The sequence below is a fragment of the Dipodomys merriami genome, unplaced genomic scaffold (genome assembly GCF_024711535.1).
Source record: "Dipodomys merriami isolate MVZ:Mamm:240054 unplaced genomic scaffold, mDipMer1.0.p SCAF_2, whole genome shotgun sequence".
NCBI lineage: Eukaryota > Metazoa > Chordata > Mammalia > Rodentia > Heteromyidae > Dipodomys > Dipodomys merriami.
The window spans coordinates 35694226-35712677 of record NW_027203381.1 but is presented as its reverse complement, the minus strand read 5'-3'; the positions used below and the strand labels follow the sequence as shown (position 1 = coordinate 35712677).

The window sequence follows — 18452 nt, the reverse complement described above, 5'->3', positions numbered from 1 at the left end:
TAGAAGAAAAGACACAGCAGAAATTGAGGTCCAAGGAAAATAAATAATACCCATTGCAGAACAGTCTGCGCTGAAAGCACATGAGAATGGCGATGCTGAGAGAATTGACACTGGAACTCATTGGCCAGAAATGTACACAACAATCTGCTGTGACTCAAATGCTTTAGCTCTGAGCATAAGTAAGATAGCTCTGAAAGCATGGACGATTTGAGCCAAGTGTAAACAAATACAGTCAGTATCCTGGGATGGACTATTTCCTACTTGTATAGCAGAGAAATCATTCGCAGAAGAGATTTATATTGAACAGCCAAGTACAAGGTGATGTAAAATGGGGTCTGCACATTCCCTAAAATGGCTTTTGTAGTGGAAAACTTCCAAGGCTGATTTTTGTCCTCATACAAATTCAACTCTTGATCAGACAGAAGGCACACTGGGAAGAAATGTAGGCTATTACATCATGCACTGTTGGCCTAACTTGAACACTATGATCCAAAACATCCTTGCTGGCAAAAGTATGAACAAATGGTAGCCAATGCATAGAACATGGTATGGTCAGGTAGATAAGCTCCACCATGCACAGGCTGGATGTCCTTGAACCTGTCACTTGCTGATGTGAGCCTCACTTCTCTGCAAAATAGGGAGAATTAAAGGAATTGCCTCAACTCCCAGAATGAATAGTAGACATTTTTGTCAGTATTTTCAGAAAGTGTTCAGTACCAAATATGCACCAGACAACTTTAAAGAACTTCATAAAAAAGAAGTAATTCAATATTAATTTTAAAGAACAGTTGGCTTTTTGTTTGTTTTATTTTGTTTTGTAGCACTGGGGTTAACACAGGGCTTCAGGCATGCTAGATTAGCGCTGTAGCAACCACTGAGTTAATTGCTAGCAACTCAAAATTCATTTAAAATACAAGGGAAGAATTTATATGGATGTGCCAAAGTTATCGTTGCTCAATTTGTTTCTAATTTTACAAAATTATTCATTTATATGCCTATGTTGACATTTATTTATTAATGCTTCCTTACAAAAAGCTCATGAGCATGGAAGACTAGGATATAGATTATATCCATATTTAAGATTTTGGAGCAAGTATCTAAGTTACCCAGTGATGTATAAAAATATTCTTCACAGCAGTATTGAGGTTTTACTTTGGTAAGATTTGGTATGAAATTTACTATTGTTAATTTTCTATAAACATTCACGTGTTTGCTTTTAATTGAATTACTAGTAATTTGTTATGTTTTTCCATTTTTTTACTCATTGCTTAATATGGGACATTTTGTTTAATTTCCATTACTCTACAAAAGCTGTTTATAGTTGAAAATACAGCTCTATTGTCTGCTTCTGATGATAAATGATTTCCTAGATTTCCTTTGCCTTTAAAAAATATTCAGAAAGAATTGTGTTTGGGTACATGTGTAGATACATATACTCACTTGTGGTTTGTACTTGTATCTAATAGTCTTTTTTAATTAGTCTTTCCCTTTTAACATGCATACGATCTTTCCTACCAGAATCATGTATCAAAGCACCCACATTTTCTTTTCAAAGTGGTTTTGCAACTTCCCTTTTTGTATTTAAATGTCAGCTACATGAGGGATTACATTGATCAGGATGGGAGTCAGGCATCTGCTTTGCTTCCTTCTGAATAGTCTTGGCTCTCACTGAATTATCACATTGTACTAAAGCCACCCAGCCTGTGCATTGCATCATTTTTCCCTTGCTGCTGTGATCGATGGTGGAACGGAGGGTACTTACAGAAAGAAGGGGATTTGGTCCAGTGGTCAGCAGGCAACTTTCCCAGCTGATTCTCTTTGTAGCTGGTACACTTGCACCGACTTAGCTACCAACATAATATTTTTTATTCCATTGTTTTATTTTTTTATTGTGAAAATACCATACAGAGGGGTTGCAATCACATGGGCAAGATAATGAGTATATTTCTTATCCAGCATTGTTGCCTCCTCCTTTGTTTCCCCTTCCAGCATAATATTTAAAAGAACCAATTGGCTTCCTTTTTCATTCTAAAAGAAAAGCTCATTTTCAGATGCAGTTTATGACTAAGATGAATAAAACTGGCATCACTTTCAAATCAAAGTAGAAAATAACTATGATAGTGCATGAGGAAATACTGGAAGTACTTTCAAGGAGGTTAAGTCTATGCCTATGAAATGATGTTCTGCCACACAAGCATCTTCTGGAGACTAATTTTCCCCTGCATACTTTGTGATTAGAATTACATCATCGTTAAACATCCAGACAACAATTACTGAAGTTCAGTTAGATATCTCAACACTTGCGTAATATAATCTTAGATAGCAAGATATATATATATATATATATATATATTATAATGTGCATGTATGTGTGCATGCTTGTGTGTGTGTGTGTGTGTGTGTGTGTCTGTGTGTGTGTGTGTGTGTGTGTGTGTGTGTGTGTGTGTGTGAATACTAGTCCTGGGATTGAACTAAGGGCATAGGCATTATCCCTGAATTTCTGTGCTCAAAGCTTGCAATCTACTACTTGAGCCATGGTTCCACTCCCAGGTTTTGGTAGTTAATAGGAGATGACAGTCCTCAAGGCTTTTCTGCCCAGACTAGCTTTGGCTTTGAACCACAATTCTCAAATCTCAGCATTCTGAGTATCTAGAATTACAGGTATGAGCCACTGGTGCCCAGCATTACACACACACACACACACACACACACACACACACACACACACACACACACACACACACACACACACACACTATTACATTATATTTAAATATTAATTACTTAACTATTCATACATGCTTATACATATTTATTTACTTAACTATATATATATTTATAAATTTTGTAGCTCACAACTGTCATTCATAGTTGTGTGATACAGAATGTTTGGGAATCTTAATGTGAGGCAAGAAGGAACTAACCTTATTGATGATTCAGAAGGTTGTGTCCCTAGATCTGCTGACAGCAGTGACAAAGAATACATCCTATAGGCACCAGATGTTACACTAAATAATACAAAATATTGTAAGATGCATCCTTAGCAAAGTTCACAGATTTTCAAGTTTATTTTCTGAATAAGTTTCTAGAAGTCATGTGGAATAATCATTTACACATAGTATTTCTTGGGTTGAGCTTTATGCTTTCACAGACAAATTAGCATGACAGATGCTATGAAATATAACCACCAAAATCTTTTATTCCTGGAGCTCTAATTGTCAGTGGAATTTCTTCAAATTCTTATTCTGGAGTATTTCATTGATTCCCGAAAACAGTCCCTTTCATTAACATCTAAATGTATTATCTGATGGAAATATTATTTCCATATATAATCTAACCTCATTACACTGGTTTGATTGCCAATTCTCACAGAATGCAGGATCCACTTAGAATTGGATAGCATTATTGGTTCTAATAGGAGGAATATCTAAAACAGTCATAATGGGAGGGTAGTTACTGTAACAAGCTACAGAAGGGAGCTCTGGATAAGAGGAGAAGAAAAGACAAAGGAAGATGAATGATACTTCTTAATTGGATAGAGACCAGCTCATGCCTGCTCCCTGACCATTGTGAAATCTGCCTATGTCTTCCAGTCTCAACTCCCTACATTTGGGGGCGTAAGGTTTTAAATATTTTAATTCACATAAATCCCTCACCACACTTGACAAAGGTGACTCTGGCTTATTTTCAGCTGTGTCCAGGATTTTCCAATGTGAGTTTTAGTAACTCCAGATTTTTAATTATTTCTTAATAGGAGAAAAACTTCATGAATTCAATAAAATCAAATATAATAAGAATTTATCTAGTTGAATAAATAGCTCATGTTTTGGTAAAAATAGATTTTGATATTTTGCCAAACTGTATATTATAATTGGATTAAAACTAAGTTTTGCAGAGGCTGTGGCTCAGTGGTAGAATGCTGGCTTGTCTGTCATGTATAAAGCCATAGGTTCAATCCCCAGTACCACAAGAAGTAAAAATGAACTTTCACTACCTAAATATCAACATAAATTGAGGGGGAAATTATGTAAATATTTTACCAAAAAATTTTAATTTAATGTGTTCTTGAAAAATATAGAGACCACAGGTCATTTTAAAATATTAATACCATGCATGATCTGTACTGCTTAGGTTTTACTGAATTTGGAATCTCATTAGATAGGGCAATCCTCATTCTTAACAGCTGTGAATAACTGAGAAAAGTAGTTTCAATTTTAAAGAATTTATATCAATCAAAAATGAAAATTTTGTTGTAGCCAGTCTTTCAAGTTATGACTATTTCAATATCCAGGAGGTTTTAGCAGGTCATAATTAGCTATCCTGGTACAATCTGGAAATAGCATTATGGTGTTTGCCTTTCTTTATGAAAAGGATGAAAAGATTAATATGAATGCAAGCCTGCCAGGCTTATCTATTTTGGGGGAATGTAAATGTGGAAACAGAGAATCAAAAAACTAGTCCTCTTAAAACTCTGCATGCAGAAGTGCTCTGTGAATCATCTTTCCCACACCTCCAGGGCTTATACTCTTTAGTTTTCAGACAGGTGCTAGTGGTTCTTGCCTATAATCTTAGCTACTTGGGAGGTGAGAAACTGAGGAACATGGTTCAAAGCCAGACTAGGCAGGAAAATCCATGAGATTCTTATCTCTAATTAAGCACAAAAAGCTGGGAGTAGAACTGTGGCTCAAATGGTAGAGGGCTAACCTTGAACACACACACACGCACGCACGCACGCACACACATCCCAGAATGGATAAATCGGGTCACAATGACATTTTTCTTGTCATTAGAATCCACTCATTCACAGCTGAGTTCTACAAAACCCCGGGAAATGTGATATGAAAAACTATTTTGTGTTTTCATCATTTTAATGAATAGAATGGATTACCAAATATGTGATAATAGTAGTCCCAATTAAATATTTTCATTTTTGTAAGTTTACTTAAGTTCTCTCATTTGCTTCCTTTTTCCTATGAAGAACAAGTGAGAAAAAAATAATTGTAATGCTCTACATACCCAGAGAGCAGGGATTGCTCTAGAGAGTTGACTATTAGAATGAAACGAATATAATTGTTAATGTTGATTTACTAGTTTTGACAGTGTCTAACTCATTTGTAAACAGTTTATGGATTTTGCTAATTTTTTTAAGAATTAAAGACATTTTCTGCTGAAAATTTGAAGCCTCTAGATACAGAAATAATTAGAGCTTTAAATGTAGAAGAATATTCTATTATACAGGATTATTAAGAATAGAAATGAATCATGATTTGAAAAGCAAGAGAATGTATTAGCAAGCAAAAGTAAAGGAGAAGCAATTTTCTGAAATGTTGAACCAGGTTTTTAAGTCTTGGGGAAATATAGAATGCTAAAGTTATTAAGAAGTATATTGGTAGTTACCTTCAGAGATCAATTTCTGTAGCTCAACATAACACTTTTTTTATGAAACATCATAAAATTACTAAAATTACAGAGTAATATGTAGAGCTTCAACCCCATACAATGTCAATAGTACAGCAGGTGTTTAGCATGCATGAGGCCTTGGGTTGCATCTCCATCACTGTGAAAATGATAGTAATCATGAAATAATATAATGTTCCCACCTACCATCAAGCTTTCTCGATTCAATATTATTATTATAGATTTATAAGAATAACAAAATGTTCTAGCTACATCTTAAACTTACAGTATCTCCTGTCTCCATCTTAACCTACCTTCTTCAGAGTTATGACTGCTTTCCATTTAAGCTTATCCATTTTATGACATCTATATTACATATTATATTTTAATATTGTATATTATGTGTGACTACATAAATTATTTCAGAAATCATATATGAGATTTTAAATTTATTAATGTACTATAAATGGAATTTTATATTTTGTATGATTACACTAATTTTCCAGTTCAAATTTTGCTTTTTAAGATTTTTTTCTAGGCAGCAATTTATGGTTAGTAATCATTCATTGAGGCCAATATTTACTATTCCACTGAATAAATATATCAGAAGTTACTGATTCGCTTGAATGCCTATATTATTTTTTTTTGTGATCTTACTGACTGTTAACATAGTAAGTGTTTCCACATTTCTATCCACATGGACATATAGAAGAGTTTGTAAGTGGCTACGTAGAAGTGTAATCCTAATTTATAAATGATTATCCTGATTTCCAAATTAGTTCTGCCCAGTCATACTGAGAGTTCATGTTGCTGAAATCCTCTAGAAACTTAATAAGCTTCCATATTATTAGGATATCACACTTCAATTATTGGTTCATCAAGATGACACATAAGAAGAAAAGCCAAGTCCTCCTAAAGAAACTTACCAACAGATCAAGAGGGACTCAGGGGTGGAAAAACACTGCATGCCTGTGGACATCACTGTATTTAAATTCATTGTAGAATTATTCATTTGATATATATCCCTATATTTAAAACAATAAATGAGCCAGGTGACAGTAGCTCACTCCTGTAATACTAGCTACTCAGGAGGCTAAGAACTGAGGATCGCAGTTCCAAGCCAGCCTGGGAAGAAAAGTCAAAGTCCCTGTGAGACTCTGATCTCCAATTAACCACTCAAACCCTGCAAGTGGCAATGGGGCTGAAGTTGTAGAGTGCTAGTCTTGAGCACAAAGAGGCTCAGGGACAATGCCCAGGCCCTGAGTTCAAGCCCCAGAACCAACAACAGCAACACACACAAAAAAACAATAAACATATACCAGTTTAATAGAAATAAAAGGGGAGGATTGGAGAAATGGTCCTATTTCCTTTCCAAAGGAGAACAGTGAACAAGTTAATTGAGTTTACCAATGAAGAAATCCAGTAACTGAATAAAATTCCACTTTTTATTTTATTATTTTATTTTAATATGGTGCTAGTGGATGAAACTCAAGGCCTTACTTAAGCTAAGCAAGCACTCTACTACTGAGTTATACTCCAATTTACTGCTTCTACAAGTTCACACTTTCCTCCTGTTTTTTTTAATGCAGATATCATTATTACTTAAGTGGCATGTAACGGATAAAGAAAACATGTTTCTATTTGAATTTAGATCTAGAGTGTAAGCCTGGCACTGTGGTCAGGAAACCAATGCCATGTGATCTCACATTGCCTTACTTGAACTGATGGGAATGTGGCTCAAAGCCCTTCCTTCCTGGAAGATGTGGAACAGAAAATATAAATCCATTCCTGCATGATTGACTCATATAGTTGATTTCCCTAGGTATGCAGCTGCCATCATTTTTATTAAAAAGATTGAGGATCTTAAGCTGAGTCTTTGTGTCTCTGGCTTAAACTTCATTATCCTATGTGTGAGAGCCAGGAATGACACTTTAAAAATATGAAGGACAAGCTGAAGATGATTTACTTTAAAATGTGCACATATAAAACTGAATATCTTGTTGATGAATAGATAAAAGAGGAAAAGAAACAAAGGTGTAGTTATCATTAAAGATCAAGAGGCACTATCTTTATAAACTGCGTTGTTATATGGCAATTCATTGGTACAACTACTTAAAATGATCATTTTTTAAAAAAAGATCATATAAGCATCTCTCCACTATCCTCATCACTACCTCCAAATCCCACTGTACTTGAGGGGAACATATCTATTTCATCTTGCTTTAGAAAAAGCAAGATCATGTACTCTTTCATGCAAAATTCCTTACCAGCTCCTTATAACCTTTACATGGGATACACACAGTAGCCTGGAGTCCCCCTTCAGCCCTCTGCTGGCCATCTCTCCTTTGGCACTTCTGGCCTGGGCACTGTATGGAATCTGCTCTTCAAGCAAGCCAAACACAATGATTTAATGTTTCCAAACCTTCTTATGGAGTCCCTTGCTTCTCTGTCTTTTACCTACAATTTCTTCTTCTTTCTTTTATTAGTCCACCCCTTTTTCCTGCTGACACTCATCACTACTTCTGAGCCCACATCCATTCTATGATTAACTTCTTACACTATAAAAGGCTTAACTCAGGGGTCTCCTTTGCCATAAACCTTTCCTGGGATGGCCAGTTTGGGGGTTAGGAGATCAGTGTATGGCTTTCTAATAATTCCTGCATGGTCACCATCATCTTAGCTGTCATCACTCTGCACTGTCTTACATACTTATTGACCTAACTCCTTCTGTATAAATAGAATCTTCTGGTCAGTTTAGAATGCATCTTATTCCTCTTTGTTCCACTACCTGCTATGATGCCTGACATACAACAGTCGTTAAATGCTTAGTGAAGATAATAGAAACAATAAACATATGGAGATATGAGTGTGTCCTTGGATTCTGTCATGAATGAAGGTAGTTACTATTTTCCTCCTAGTCTTCCCATGAGAAGAAAGAGAATGTGACATCTGTAGATACTGAAAGAAAAATTACAAGTGTGTGTCCAGCCATGATTATATATAAATGTAAGCCTTCACATAGTTATTGAGGTCATGTGGCTTTCTACCTGGAATGGCTGATGACGCTAAGTTTTTCAATCAGTGTGAAACTTAAGAGATTATTTCACAAGCAATCAGGAGATGATGCGAAAAGCACAGGTTTGAAGTCATATAGCATACATTTTTCCAAAAGAACTGGAGCCTCAGTAGATCTCATTATTATTTTATTCAATGGTTTCCAAGTAAAAAACCAAAGGACAAATATAAAGACAGGCAAGGCCTAGTACTTCTCAAAAGCATGTTAGAGATGGCCACTTGAATATGGAAAGCCCCTCAAAAGAACATTGATAAAGGAACTCCTCTTTCATGATACATGCCAATGACTGAGAAGTGGAGATTGATGAATTTAGACAAAAGGAATGAGCTATATTGCAGGGTAAAAAGCTTGTAATGTTTCAATATAAGTTATCTTTCTCTGATTTTCTAGCTACCCTTGAAAAAAAGAGAAGGTTAACTGAAAAATCAAGTTTTGAGATCTTGGCCAGTATGAGAAACATTTCTCCTATCAAGAGGTAGAAAAATCTGTTTGCATTTTCTCCGAATATCTTTTCTCCAGTCTAGTCACAAATAGCTGGTCAAGCGTGTCTCATAGCACACAATGTTTTTTGAAAGCTGGCATTGCTTAGATTTTTCCACCTATAGCATATTTGAAAAGCTGGCATTTGCATTCCCTTGAGTATTAATCTCTAATGAAAACAATGTCAGAGCCTCAAGCACTTTGGCATTTTCTGGGCACACTATAAATATACAGGATGTATTTTATCATATGCTATGTACTACAGCATAGGGGACAAAAGAACAACCACTAGGGAAAATGGTTTGAGGCAATTCTTTCAACAGATTTTCCAAGGCCGTTTCAAATGACTCCCAAGTCCTTGAACTCCCTGGTGATCGTTTTAATAGCAACAAGAACCATTCGGTTTCTAGCCTGGACTGCAGATTGCATTTGACTTTGGCAAATATAAACTCTTTTGTTACTAAGGAGACAATATTCTAGCCTTTTAGAAAGATAGTCAAAGCTTTCCTACAACCTTATACCTAAATCTTCAAAGAGTGGCTACGTATTTCTTCATTTCTGCAATAGTCTCTCTTTTTGTAATAGCCACCTATGGAATGCTTCATCTTCTTTCTGTAGAACCATCCTTGGCTGTTGACTTGGTAACAGAGATCCTGCCCAGAAGCCTAGGGCAGCCAGGAGCATCTGTCAGCAGCAGGAAATGACAGATGGGCCTCCAGGTAGACACTGCTTCATCTATTCACCCAACAAAGCTCCACTGTACTACAACTCCTCCTTTAGCTGTCCAGGTGAGTTTGAAAACAGAGATACTAGAGCCAGACTCCTGGAGGCAAGCTCATGTCTGAGTCTTCTCTGATCTTTGCCCTCTTCTGAACTTCCAAAAGAACTGATCAGGATGATGATATTCTAGGCTGAAACATTGCCATTTATGAATAACATTATGAGAACACAACAACACATCATTTGATCTGCCAATATCTGTCAACTAGATCTGTGACTCTTGTAATCCTATCTACTCAGGAGGCTGAGATCTGAGGATGTGGTCCAAATCTACCCCAGGCAGGAAAGTCCATGAAAATCTTCTCTCCAATAAACTACTGTAAGCACTGTGGCTCAAATGGTAGAACATTAGCCTTGAGCACAAAGAGACTCAGAGACAGCACCAAAATCCTGAGTTCAAGCCCTAGGACTGACAAAAATAAAAAGCAATTTTTCTTGGAGGATATCCATTTGTCCAAGATCTACTTGTTGGCTAAACAACAGCTCTGTGTGCATTGGATCAAGGCATAGCACTGCTGGTACAGGCCATGGAGAATTTAGCTAAAACAAAGTGTCATTTTATATGTCACCATGGAAGCAGTGTCTTCACAGAATCCTACCTGTACATGTGAAATGTTTAACAACGAGTAATTTATGAGAAGCTCTTCTTATTCCACATTTCCTTGGAAAAATGAAACCATCGGAGGCATGACAATCTCTAAGGGGCCTTTATTCATAGATTAATGTGATAATTTTCTCATTACTCTGCTCTGAAGAGGAGCTTCTGACACCAGGATCTGTGCTTTGCCTTCAGTTATAGCTTAGCTTTGTATTAAGTGTTTTAATAAAGTGTGATATTAAATGATCATCCCCGGTGATATTCAGTTGTTGGTAGAGACAAGGAAAAATGTAGTTTCTTTAGACAATGAAAGCTACAGAGAAAATTTGGCCTCCAAAAAAGAAATCATTGGTCAAACGGCTTGATGTCTCATGAGCTTAGACCAGTCCATTAATTGGTAAATGGTTACTATACTTTATTATAGCTTTGAGAATCATAAATAATATATGCAATTTTGCAACTGTGCGATATGTTTTCTGTTTATTCATTCATTTCCAGCACATTTAACTAGGTAGCATTGAGCCTAAGTACTTGTTGATGGAAATTGTTTATACCATTGTTAACTATCTATGTTTCTTTTCTGTTGTGACAATAATAAGAGAGAAATAGACACTTCCTTGACAACATTGATGTATTGACTTCTGGAAACATTAGTAATAAAAGACATAAACCAATGAAGGGAAATGGAATATGATTCTTTTAAACAGAAAATAATGAAACATCCTTTCATGACTCATTCTCAAATAATAAAAGAGTACTTCAAAACTATTCAGGTATTCTGTTTATTTGTAAGCAATTGATATTGACTACAACTCAAAGATTCTTCCTACTTTTAATGCCAGAGTAGACTACAGCAAGAATTTTGCAAATTGATTTCTTAAAGAGACACAGTAATGCTGAGGATGGCGAGTGCTCTAATTGTCCAAGTAATTCCTCCTCAGAGTTCTGCCATGATTGTACAGCAGAAGACTTAACTACAAGACCAAGTACCTGAAATGACTCTTTCAAACATGGCTTGGAACTGAGGGTTCTAGAGTTTGATCCTAATTCTCTCTCATCACCTGGGGGAAGTTTCTAAAGTTTCTCCCCCATTGGTCTCCTTTTAAAAGGTTTTATTAGCATTAGTATTAGTACAAAGAGGTTCCATTGTGATACTTATGTGCACACATATAAGGTATTTTGATCAAATTCACCTCATCTATATTACTCTTTCTTGTTCCCCTCCCTTCTGCCTTTTTAATGCCTTTATTATTTTCATACATACATAATGTACCTTGATCACATTCACTCCAATCATTCTCCTTTTTCCCTCGTTCCCTCCTGCCAATCCCATCCCCCAAATAATTCCATTTTTACAATGATATATAAATTACTGAAACTATTAGTATTGTTGCTATTATGTGTAGACCATGTATACAAGTGAAAGCATGCAGTATTTGTCTGCTTGACGTTACCTTACCTTGTCTCTAGCTCCATCCATTTTCTTGCCAATGATATATTTTCATTCACATTTTTAGAATACTCCAATGTACCTTCCTCTGTTGTGTGTTACCATGTTTTTGTTACCTATTCATCAGTTCTTACACACCTCAATTCATTTAATAGCTTTGCTATTTTAAACAGAACTGCTATAAACATGGACATTTAGGTATCTCTATTGGCACATTGATTTATATTCCTTTGGAGATATGTCCAAAAATTGTATAGCACAATAGCAGTTTGACATTTAGTTTCCTGAAGAACTTCCATATTGGCTTCCATATTGGCTGTTCAATTTTTATTTTCACCAATACGATACAGAGGCTCCTTTCTCCTTGCATTATCTTCACAAGCACTTGCTGTTGTTTGTTTTCAATATTTTCAGCACCTATTGTTTCTATAAGGGGTATTCATTACACTGTTGTCCAATATCCCCTGATCAAATTCACCCTCTTAAACACTCTACCCCATCCCACTCTCTCTTCTTAAAATAATTGCAATGGGCTGGATACCAGTGGCTCACGCTTGTAATCCTAGCTACTCAGGAGACTGATCTGATGATCTTGGTTCAAAGCCAGCCCTAGCAGGAAAGTCCACGAGACTCTTATCTCCAATTAACCAGCAAAGTGCCAAAGATGGAGCTGTGGCTCAAGCAATAGAGTGCTAGCCTTGAGCACAAAAGTTCAGGGTCTGTGCCCAGACCCTGAGTTCAAGCCCCAGGACCAGCACACACACACAAAAATAATTGTAACAGTTTCCTCTGTTCTACTTTAGATGTGCATATAAATTACTGAGCCAGTATTTACCCTTCTTACCTTCTCTGTTCACCTCCTGCCTACTGATACCCATTGCCAACAGAACCTGTTATCCATTCCTGTCATTCGTTTTCTTTAGTTTGTTAACAGTACAAAGGGTTTCCAATGTGAGATTTCACACATTCGTATATTATACTTGAATCAGTTTGCTAATCGCTGTGTTAGTCTCTCTCATCACTCAGCAGTTTTCAGTGAGTTTCCTTACCCACTGTCATGTGCTTCAAGTTCACTTACCCCTCATCATTCTCTGACCCTCCCAGTTCCTTTATTCCTAAGCTGATCATATACATCTTATCCCATGCTATGATATGTAGTTAATAAAGTTCTTAGTGTATGGTATGGAACTTGGAGATGCTGCTGCGAGGCATACAATCTTCCAGGTCCCATCCTTGATAATTTTGTAGAAATGACTTAATTTGACCATGATGTCAGCACCTATTTCTAATTGAATATGTATTTCTAATAAAGAAAGGCCTGACATCCTCTACAACTGGGCACAATTCCTGAGAATGATAAGGAGTCTTAAGTGTGCAATAAACAATATAGCTGTCATTTCACCACTATGAATGTCCAGGATTTAAGTATGATTCTCCATTTTTTTGCAGAACCAAAGCATACATCCAGTTTCCTGCACTTGACCCATAATGTTAAGTGACATTGCTTCCTATGGTGTGCTTCATGTAATGCTGTCCACTGCATTCTTCAAGTCAGGAGATGAAAGAAATAATGAAAAAAGGTGAATTTGCCTCAGTTGTTGAAACAAAACCAATTTTATATTGTCACTACTTCCCTCCGTGGCTCCAACATCATACAATGACTTACACAAACAGCATTCTCAAGGGCTATTTGCAAAGTAAATTAATAAAGGCACACTGTACCTCCACATAAGAAGAAATACATGTACCTATATTGTTTCACCTGTGAGTTTAAAAACAGGATCAACCCAAAAGAGTACACACATGTAACACACACACACACACACACACACACACACACACACACCATGTTCTTCACCTTTTATGTCAAGTATATATAACAACTAAACAATAGAAAACAAATGAAATTTTTCATCATTAAAAAACACATCACAAGGCCAAGTGCCTGTGGCTTACGCTTGTAATCCTACCTAGGCTGAAATCTGAGGATCATGATTCAAAACCAGCCAGGGCAGAAAAGTCCCAGTGAGATCTTATCTCCGATTAACTACTTAAAAAAAAAAAATCCAGAAGTGGTGTTGTGGCTCAAGTGGTAGAGTGCTAGCCTTGAGCACAAACAGACTCAGGGAGAGCACCCAGGCCCTGAGTTCAAGCCCCACAGCCGACAACACACACACACACACACACACACACACACACACACACACACACACACACACACACACACACAAAACCAAAAGCAAAAATTACAATATAGAAATCATGTAAAATAATATGTGTACTTTACACAGTTAAAACAGAACATTCAGTTTTGTAGATTTGTTGTATTATTGACTCAAAGCCACAGATGAAGTTTAGGATGCAGAGCTAGGATTGAAATGCAGAATTTTTTCAGATCATTGCCCTTATCATCCCATATCTATTGTTAAAATCAGTCCATATTTGCTTCAATTATTCAGAGTAAGTGCTGAATGAAACCTTGTTAGAATGTGGGTACACATATGATCTTTCTTTCTTTTTTGGGGGGGGGGTTCAGTCGTGGGGCCTGAACTCTGGGCCTGGGAGCTATCCCTCAGCTCTTCAGCTCAAGGCTAGCGCTCTACCACTTGGGCCACAGCGCCACTTCTGGCTTTTTTCTTTTTGCTTATGTGGTGCTGAGGAATCGAACCCAGGGCCTCAGGCATGCAAGGCAAGCGCTCTACCACTGAGCCACCTTCCCAGCCCTGATCTTTCTTTCTTAACCCAACATGCCAAACTAAGGTCATCTTGTTAATCTTGTTCTATTTCTTGCTTGAAAGACTGACATGATTTAATTCTTTCCAGAAGGATTAATAAGTTTCTTTGTTAAATGATATTTATACCACAGTCTTAAAAGTAATAGAGTAGTAATACAAGAAATAAATCACAACAAAAATGCAAGTTACTTTTCAAGTATCAATCGTAAGTTGAAAAATCACTTCCTTCCAAATTGCGCACTGGGAAGTACTGTGGAGTGGGCAATGACTTCTAATGCTTTAAATGCAAGTCTTCTGTGAATCACTGACTCTCCTAAGGCAATGGTTTATCTTCTGGGAGGGGAAGAGTCTTAATTTTGTGTAGGCTGTATTCCATTTTCAAAGACTCTAGTCACACCGTTCCTGATACCACACCTTGAATAGTATTTGGCTATGTCTTTACTAGTTTATGAAACTATGAACAGGGAATTCGTGTCATTCTAGAGAATGAAAATCTAGTTTTCCCTCAACTAAAATTGGTTCTTAATCATGGTAACTTCTGCCCATTGGTAAAAGGAGAAATGTATTGGCTTAAAAACCCACTGCTGCCACCTGGTGTTACTGGACAAGCATTGCCTCCATTCCTTGCCTCCATAGAAGAGATGACAATTGGAGGGGGGAAAAAAAGAGAGACAGATGGACAGACAGACACAGAGTAGGAAATTTGGAGATAGAGACAAAATGCAGTTGCTTTAGCAATAATATTCATAATTAATTATTTAGAAAACCTTTGTCTCTGTTGACTCATATTCAAATTGTCTGCGTTGAGGAATGGATCTTTAAGATGCTTGGCATTTGAATCGTTTCTGTGAAGGCTCTAAATTGATGCACACTGAGGACAGTGTGGTAGCTTAAGGCAATCGATTATAAATAGATGTATGCTGAAATACCCCATGTCTTGTTGTTCCTCTACTGATTGGGCTCTCTCATAGGATCCTATTGTTAGTAGCCCAGCTAAGGGCTTCTGAATCCAGCAGATCACCAGATTGTTGTTTCACAGACCAAAGATCAGTCTCAGGAACAAGTCCAATGATATATTCCAATTGAATTGATCCAAATACCAAAATTTAAATACCAAAATTCTCTGACAGGAGACAGTTTGGTTGAAGGGAAGCTATCTTTCAAAGAGTCTAAAATAATAACATCAAAAGGCAGGGGTGTCACTGACCAAGGTGCATTGTACTTATAAACTGAGCTGTTTAATGGAAACCCCTTTGTAGAATCACTTAAGAAATCGTAAACATATAAAAGTAAATGAAATAGAGACGGAGGTAGCTTTAAAGATTTGTGTCCATACTGGGAGTGTACTTACACACATTCACTAGAAGCTGTTGACAGAGGGGATTCAGAAATATGAAATGGTAAAAGCTGACTGTGGTGCAAAGATGAATTGTGTAGCTATAGCAGGAGGACACACTGCTCACACCTTTCTCCCTGGAGCACAAGCAGGGAAGGTGAATCCAGAGATCCAGCAAGTCTTTTTCTGGTAGAGAAGAAGGTTCTGTCTCCAAAAATGGAGGAACCATCAAAATCAGCAGGAACAAAGAACAGAGAAGAAAGAACAATGAACAGGTCTTTAGATGTGGATTTTACACTAATCAGATGTATATTTTTAACTCATAACTCAGCCATTGAACCTTTCCTATTCTTAGTCTATAAACCACACCTGAACTAGATGAAATGAGAACAGTTTTGCTTACCAAGGTGTCCAAAGGAAACAATCTCTGGACATTCTCTTCCGAAAATGCAAACAGAAGAAGCTACTACTTGGTACCTTCAACATTGTGGTATATAGAATAAATTGACTTTAGATTCTAGGAGTTTAATGTAAAAGAGAAATATATACAAATATACACACACAATCCCTTCTTCCTAATACAATAATCAAACTCACTTTTCTTCCAGGTATTCCAGCATTCCATGCTGAGACACAGGGACTTAGGGCTTCTCTGTCTTGAGGCACTTCTAACTACAGAGACCTTGGAGCCTTTCCTTCCAGACAGGCAAGGAGGCATTCCCTGGTATGGATAACTTCACAATGCTTTTGTCTGATCAGGGCTGGGCTTTGTGGATTTGCCTTCACTTGTCCATTCACTGGAAAGAAATCAAGCATATGATCATTTACCTATATTTGCCCAACCAGAGATTAGCAAATCATGGCTCATGGATCACATCTAGCATCTTACTTGTTTGTGATGAACTATGAGCTAGGAAGAATTATTGTGCAATAATGATTACACAAATAGCCACATACTCATCAGTGTCTTAGATATACTCATATATAATCTTAGAGTTTTTGTGCATCATGAGCCCAGGCTTTGCTGAGTCATCTGTCCAAAGTCTCACCACTTTGTATCCAGATGTGGACTCATCAGAAGCTCATGGAGGTGAGATGTCAACTGCCCTCTCCCCTCCAGGATGTTGGTGTAAGTCTTCACCTTATGATTGTAGAGAGGAGTCCACTTTTCTTGCTAGCCGGGGTAGGGGTTTTCTTAAGGGCATTGTGACGGTTAATTTTGTCTCAGCTTGACTGGGCTGAGATTAAGTCAAACATAATTCTAAGTGTGCTGATGAAGGTGTTTCTGTAAGAGATAAACAGCAGTCGACTGAGTGAAGCAGATTTCTCTCTCTAATGTGGATGAGACTCATCCAGTCAGCTGGGAGCCCATGTAAACAAGGCTGTCTTTCTGCCTTTCAGCAGAAACATTGTTTTCCTTGTCCTTTGTTTTTCCTTGTTCTTGTCCTTCTGTTGTAATTCCAGCTGAAACACTGATAACCTGGGTCTGGACCTTCCAGAGGTCTGCTTCTTCTGCCTTCAGAATCAGATTGGAACCAATGGTTCTCACGAATGCCCAGGTTGCTGACCGCAGGCCAAAGGGAAATGTCCAGCCTCCATTATTAGATATCCTCACTGCTTCTTCTGAGTAAGAGGGTCACCTACAGATCTACATCCCCTCTGCATGGGCAGACTAGATTTCCAAGGCCTGCATCATCTCTTATAACACAACAGAATCCAAGAAGAACCATCTTAGCATCTGACCTTTTCCTATGACTTCTATTTAGATTCAATTCGCAGATTCTGCTGTATTCATGAAGGAAAGATTGCACCTGGCTCTCTTTCCTGAGGGATTATCCAAGGGAATGAACACCTCAGAAATATTTGCAAAGGATTAGTCCAGTTGAAGATAGTCAACAATGGAGAGAAAAACCCTAGATGATGGAAAGCCACTGGCATGTTTAAGCCTGAGGGTGAGAGAGGCAGCCATTTGACACAACTAAGTGAGACTCTGAAAGCTGATCACAGTGTGGCCCAGGCTCTGTGTGAGAAATGGAGCTGTTGCCACCCCATGACCTGACAGAAAGTTACGGGTCTATGGAAAAATCAGAACTTCTTTTTCTTGCAGTTCTTTGATTGTTTTCTGAACCTCATATAAGCCAACTGGAAAGACAGAGGACTAGGCAGGAGAGCTAATGGAAGCTGTCCATAAGAAGTCAGCCATTGACGCCTGAGAACGGGAAGACAGGTGCAGAGTGGCTCTGGCCAAGTAAATATTATCAATTAAAAATGTGAGCCTTTGGGGGCTGGGAAGGTGGCTCAGTGGTAGAGTGCTTGCCTCACATACATGAGGCCACGGGTTCGATTCCTCAGCACCACATAAGCAGAAAAAGCCAGAAGTGGCGCTGTGACTCAAGTGGTTGAGTTCTTGCCTTGAGCTGAAGAGCTCAGGGGTAGTGCCCAGGCCCAGAGTTCAAGCCCCATGATCGACAAAAATAAAAATTAAAAAAAAAAAAAACAAATAAAAGTGAGCTTTTGGTTCTCCCGTGCTGAGAAACCCAGCAAATATCTTTGAGAGCAAGTGAGAAATTGAATTTATCTATTTATCTGAATCAGAAATA

At 37.5% G+C, this 18452-nt stretch overlaps 1 long non-coding RNA gene across 1 annotated transcript in view; it reads right to left on the bottom strand.

Annotated features, from left to right (window-relative positions):
- Window positions 1–16558, bottom strand: part of LOC138831593 (uncharacterized) — a 41619-nt gene extending 25061 nt beyond the window's left edge. The window contains exon 1 of the long non-coding RNA XR_011373395.1: window positions 16450–16558. This is a non-coding gene — a long non-coding RNA (uncharacterized lncRNA). The remainder of the gene's footprint in view (window positions 1–16449) is intronic.
- Between the last annotated feature and the right edge of the window lie 1894 nt (window positions 16559–18452).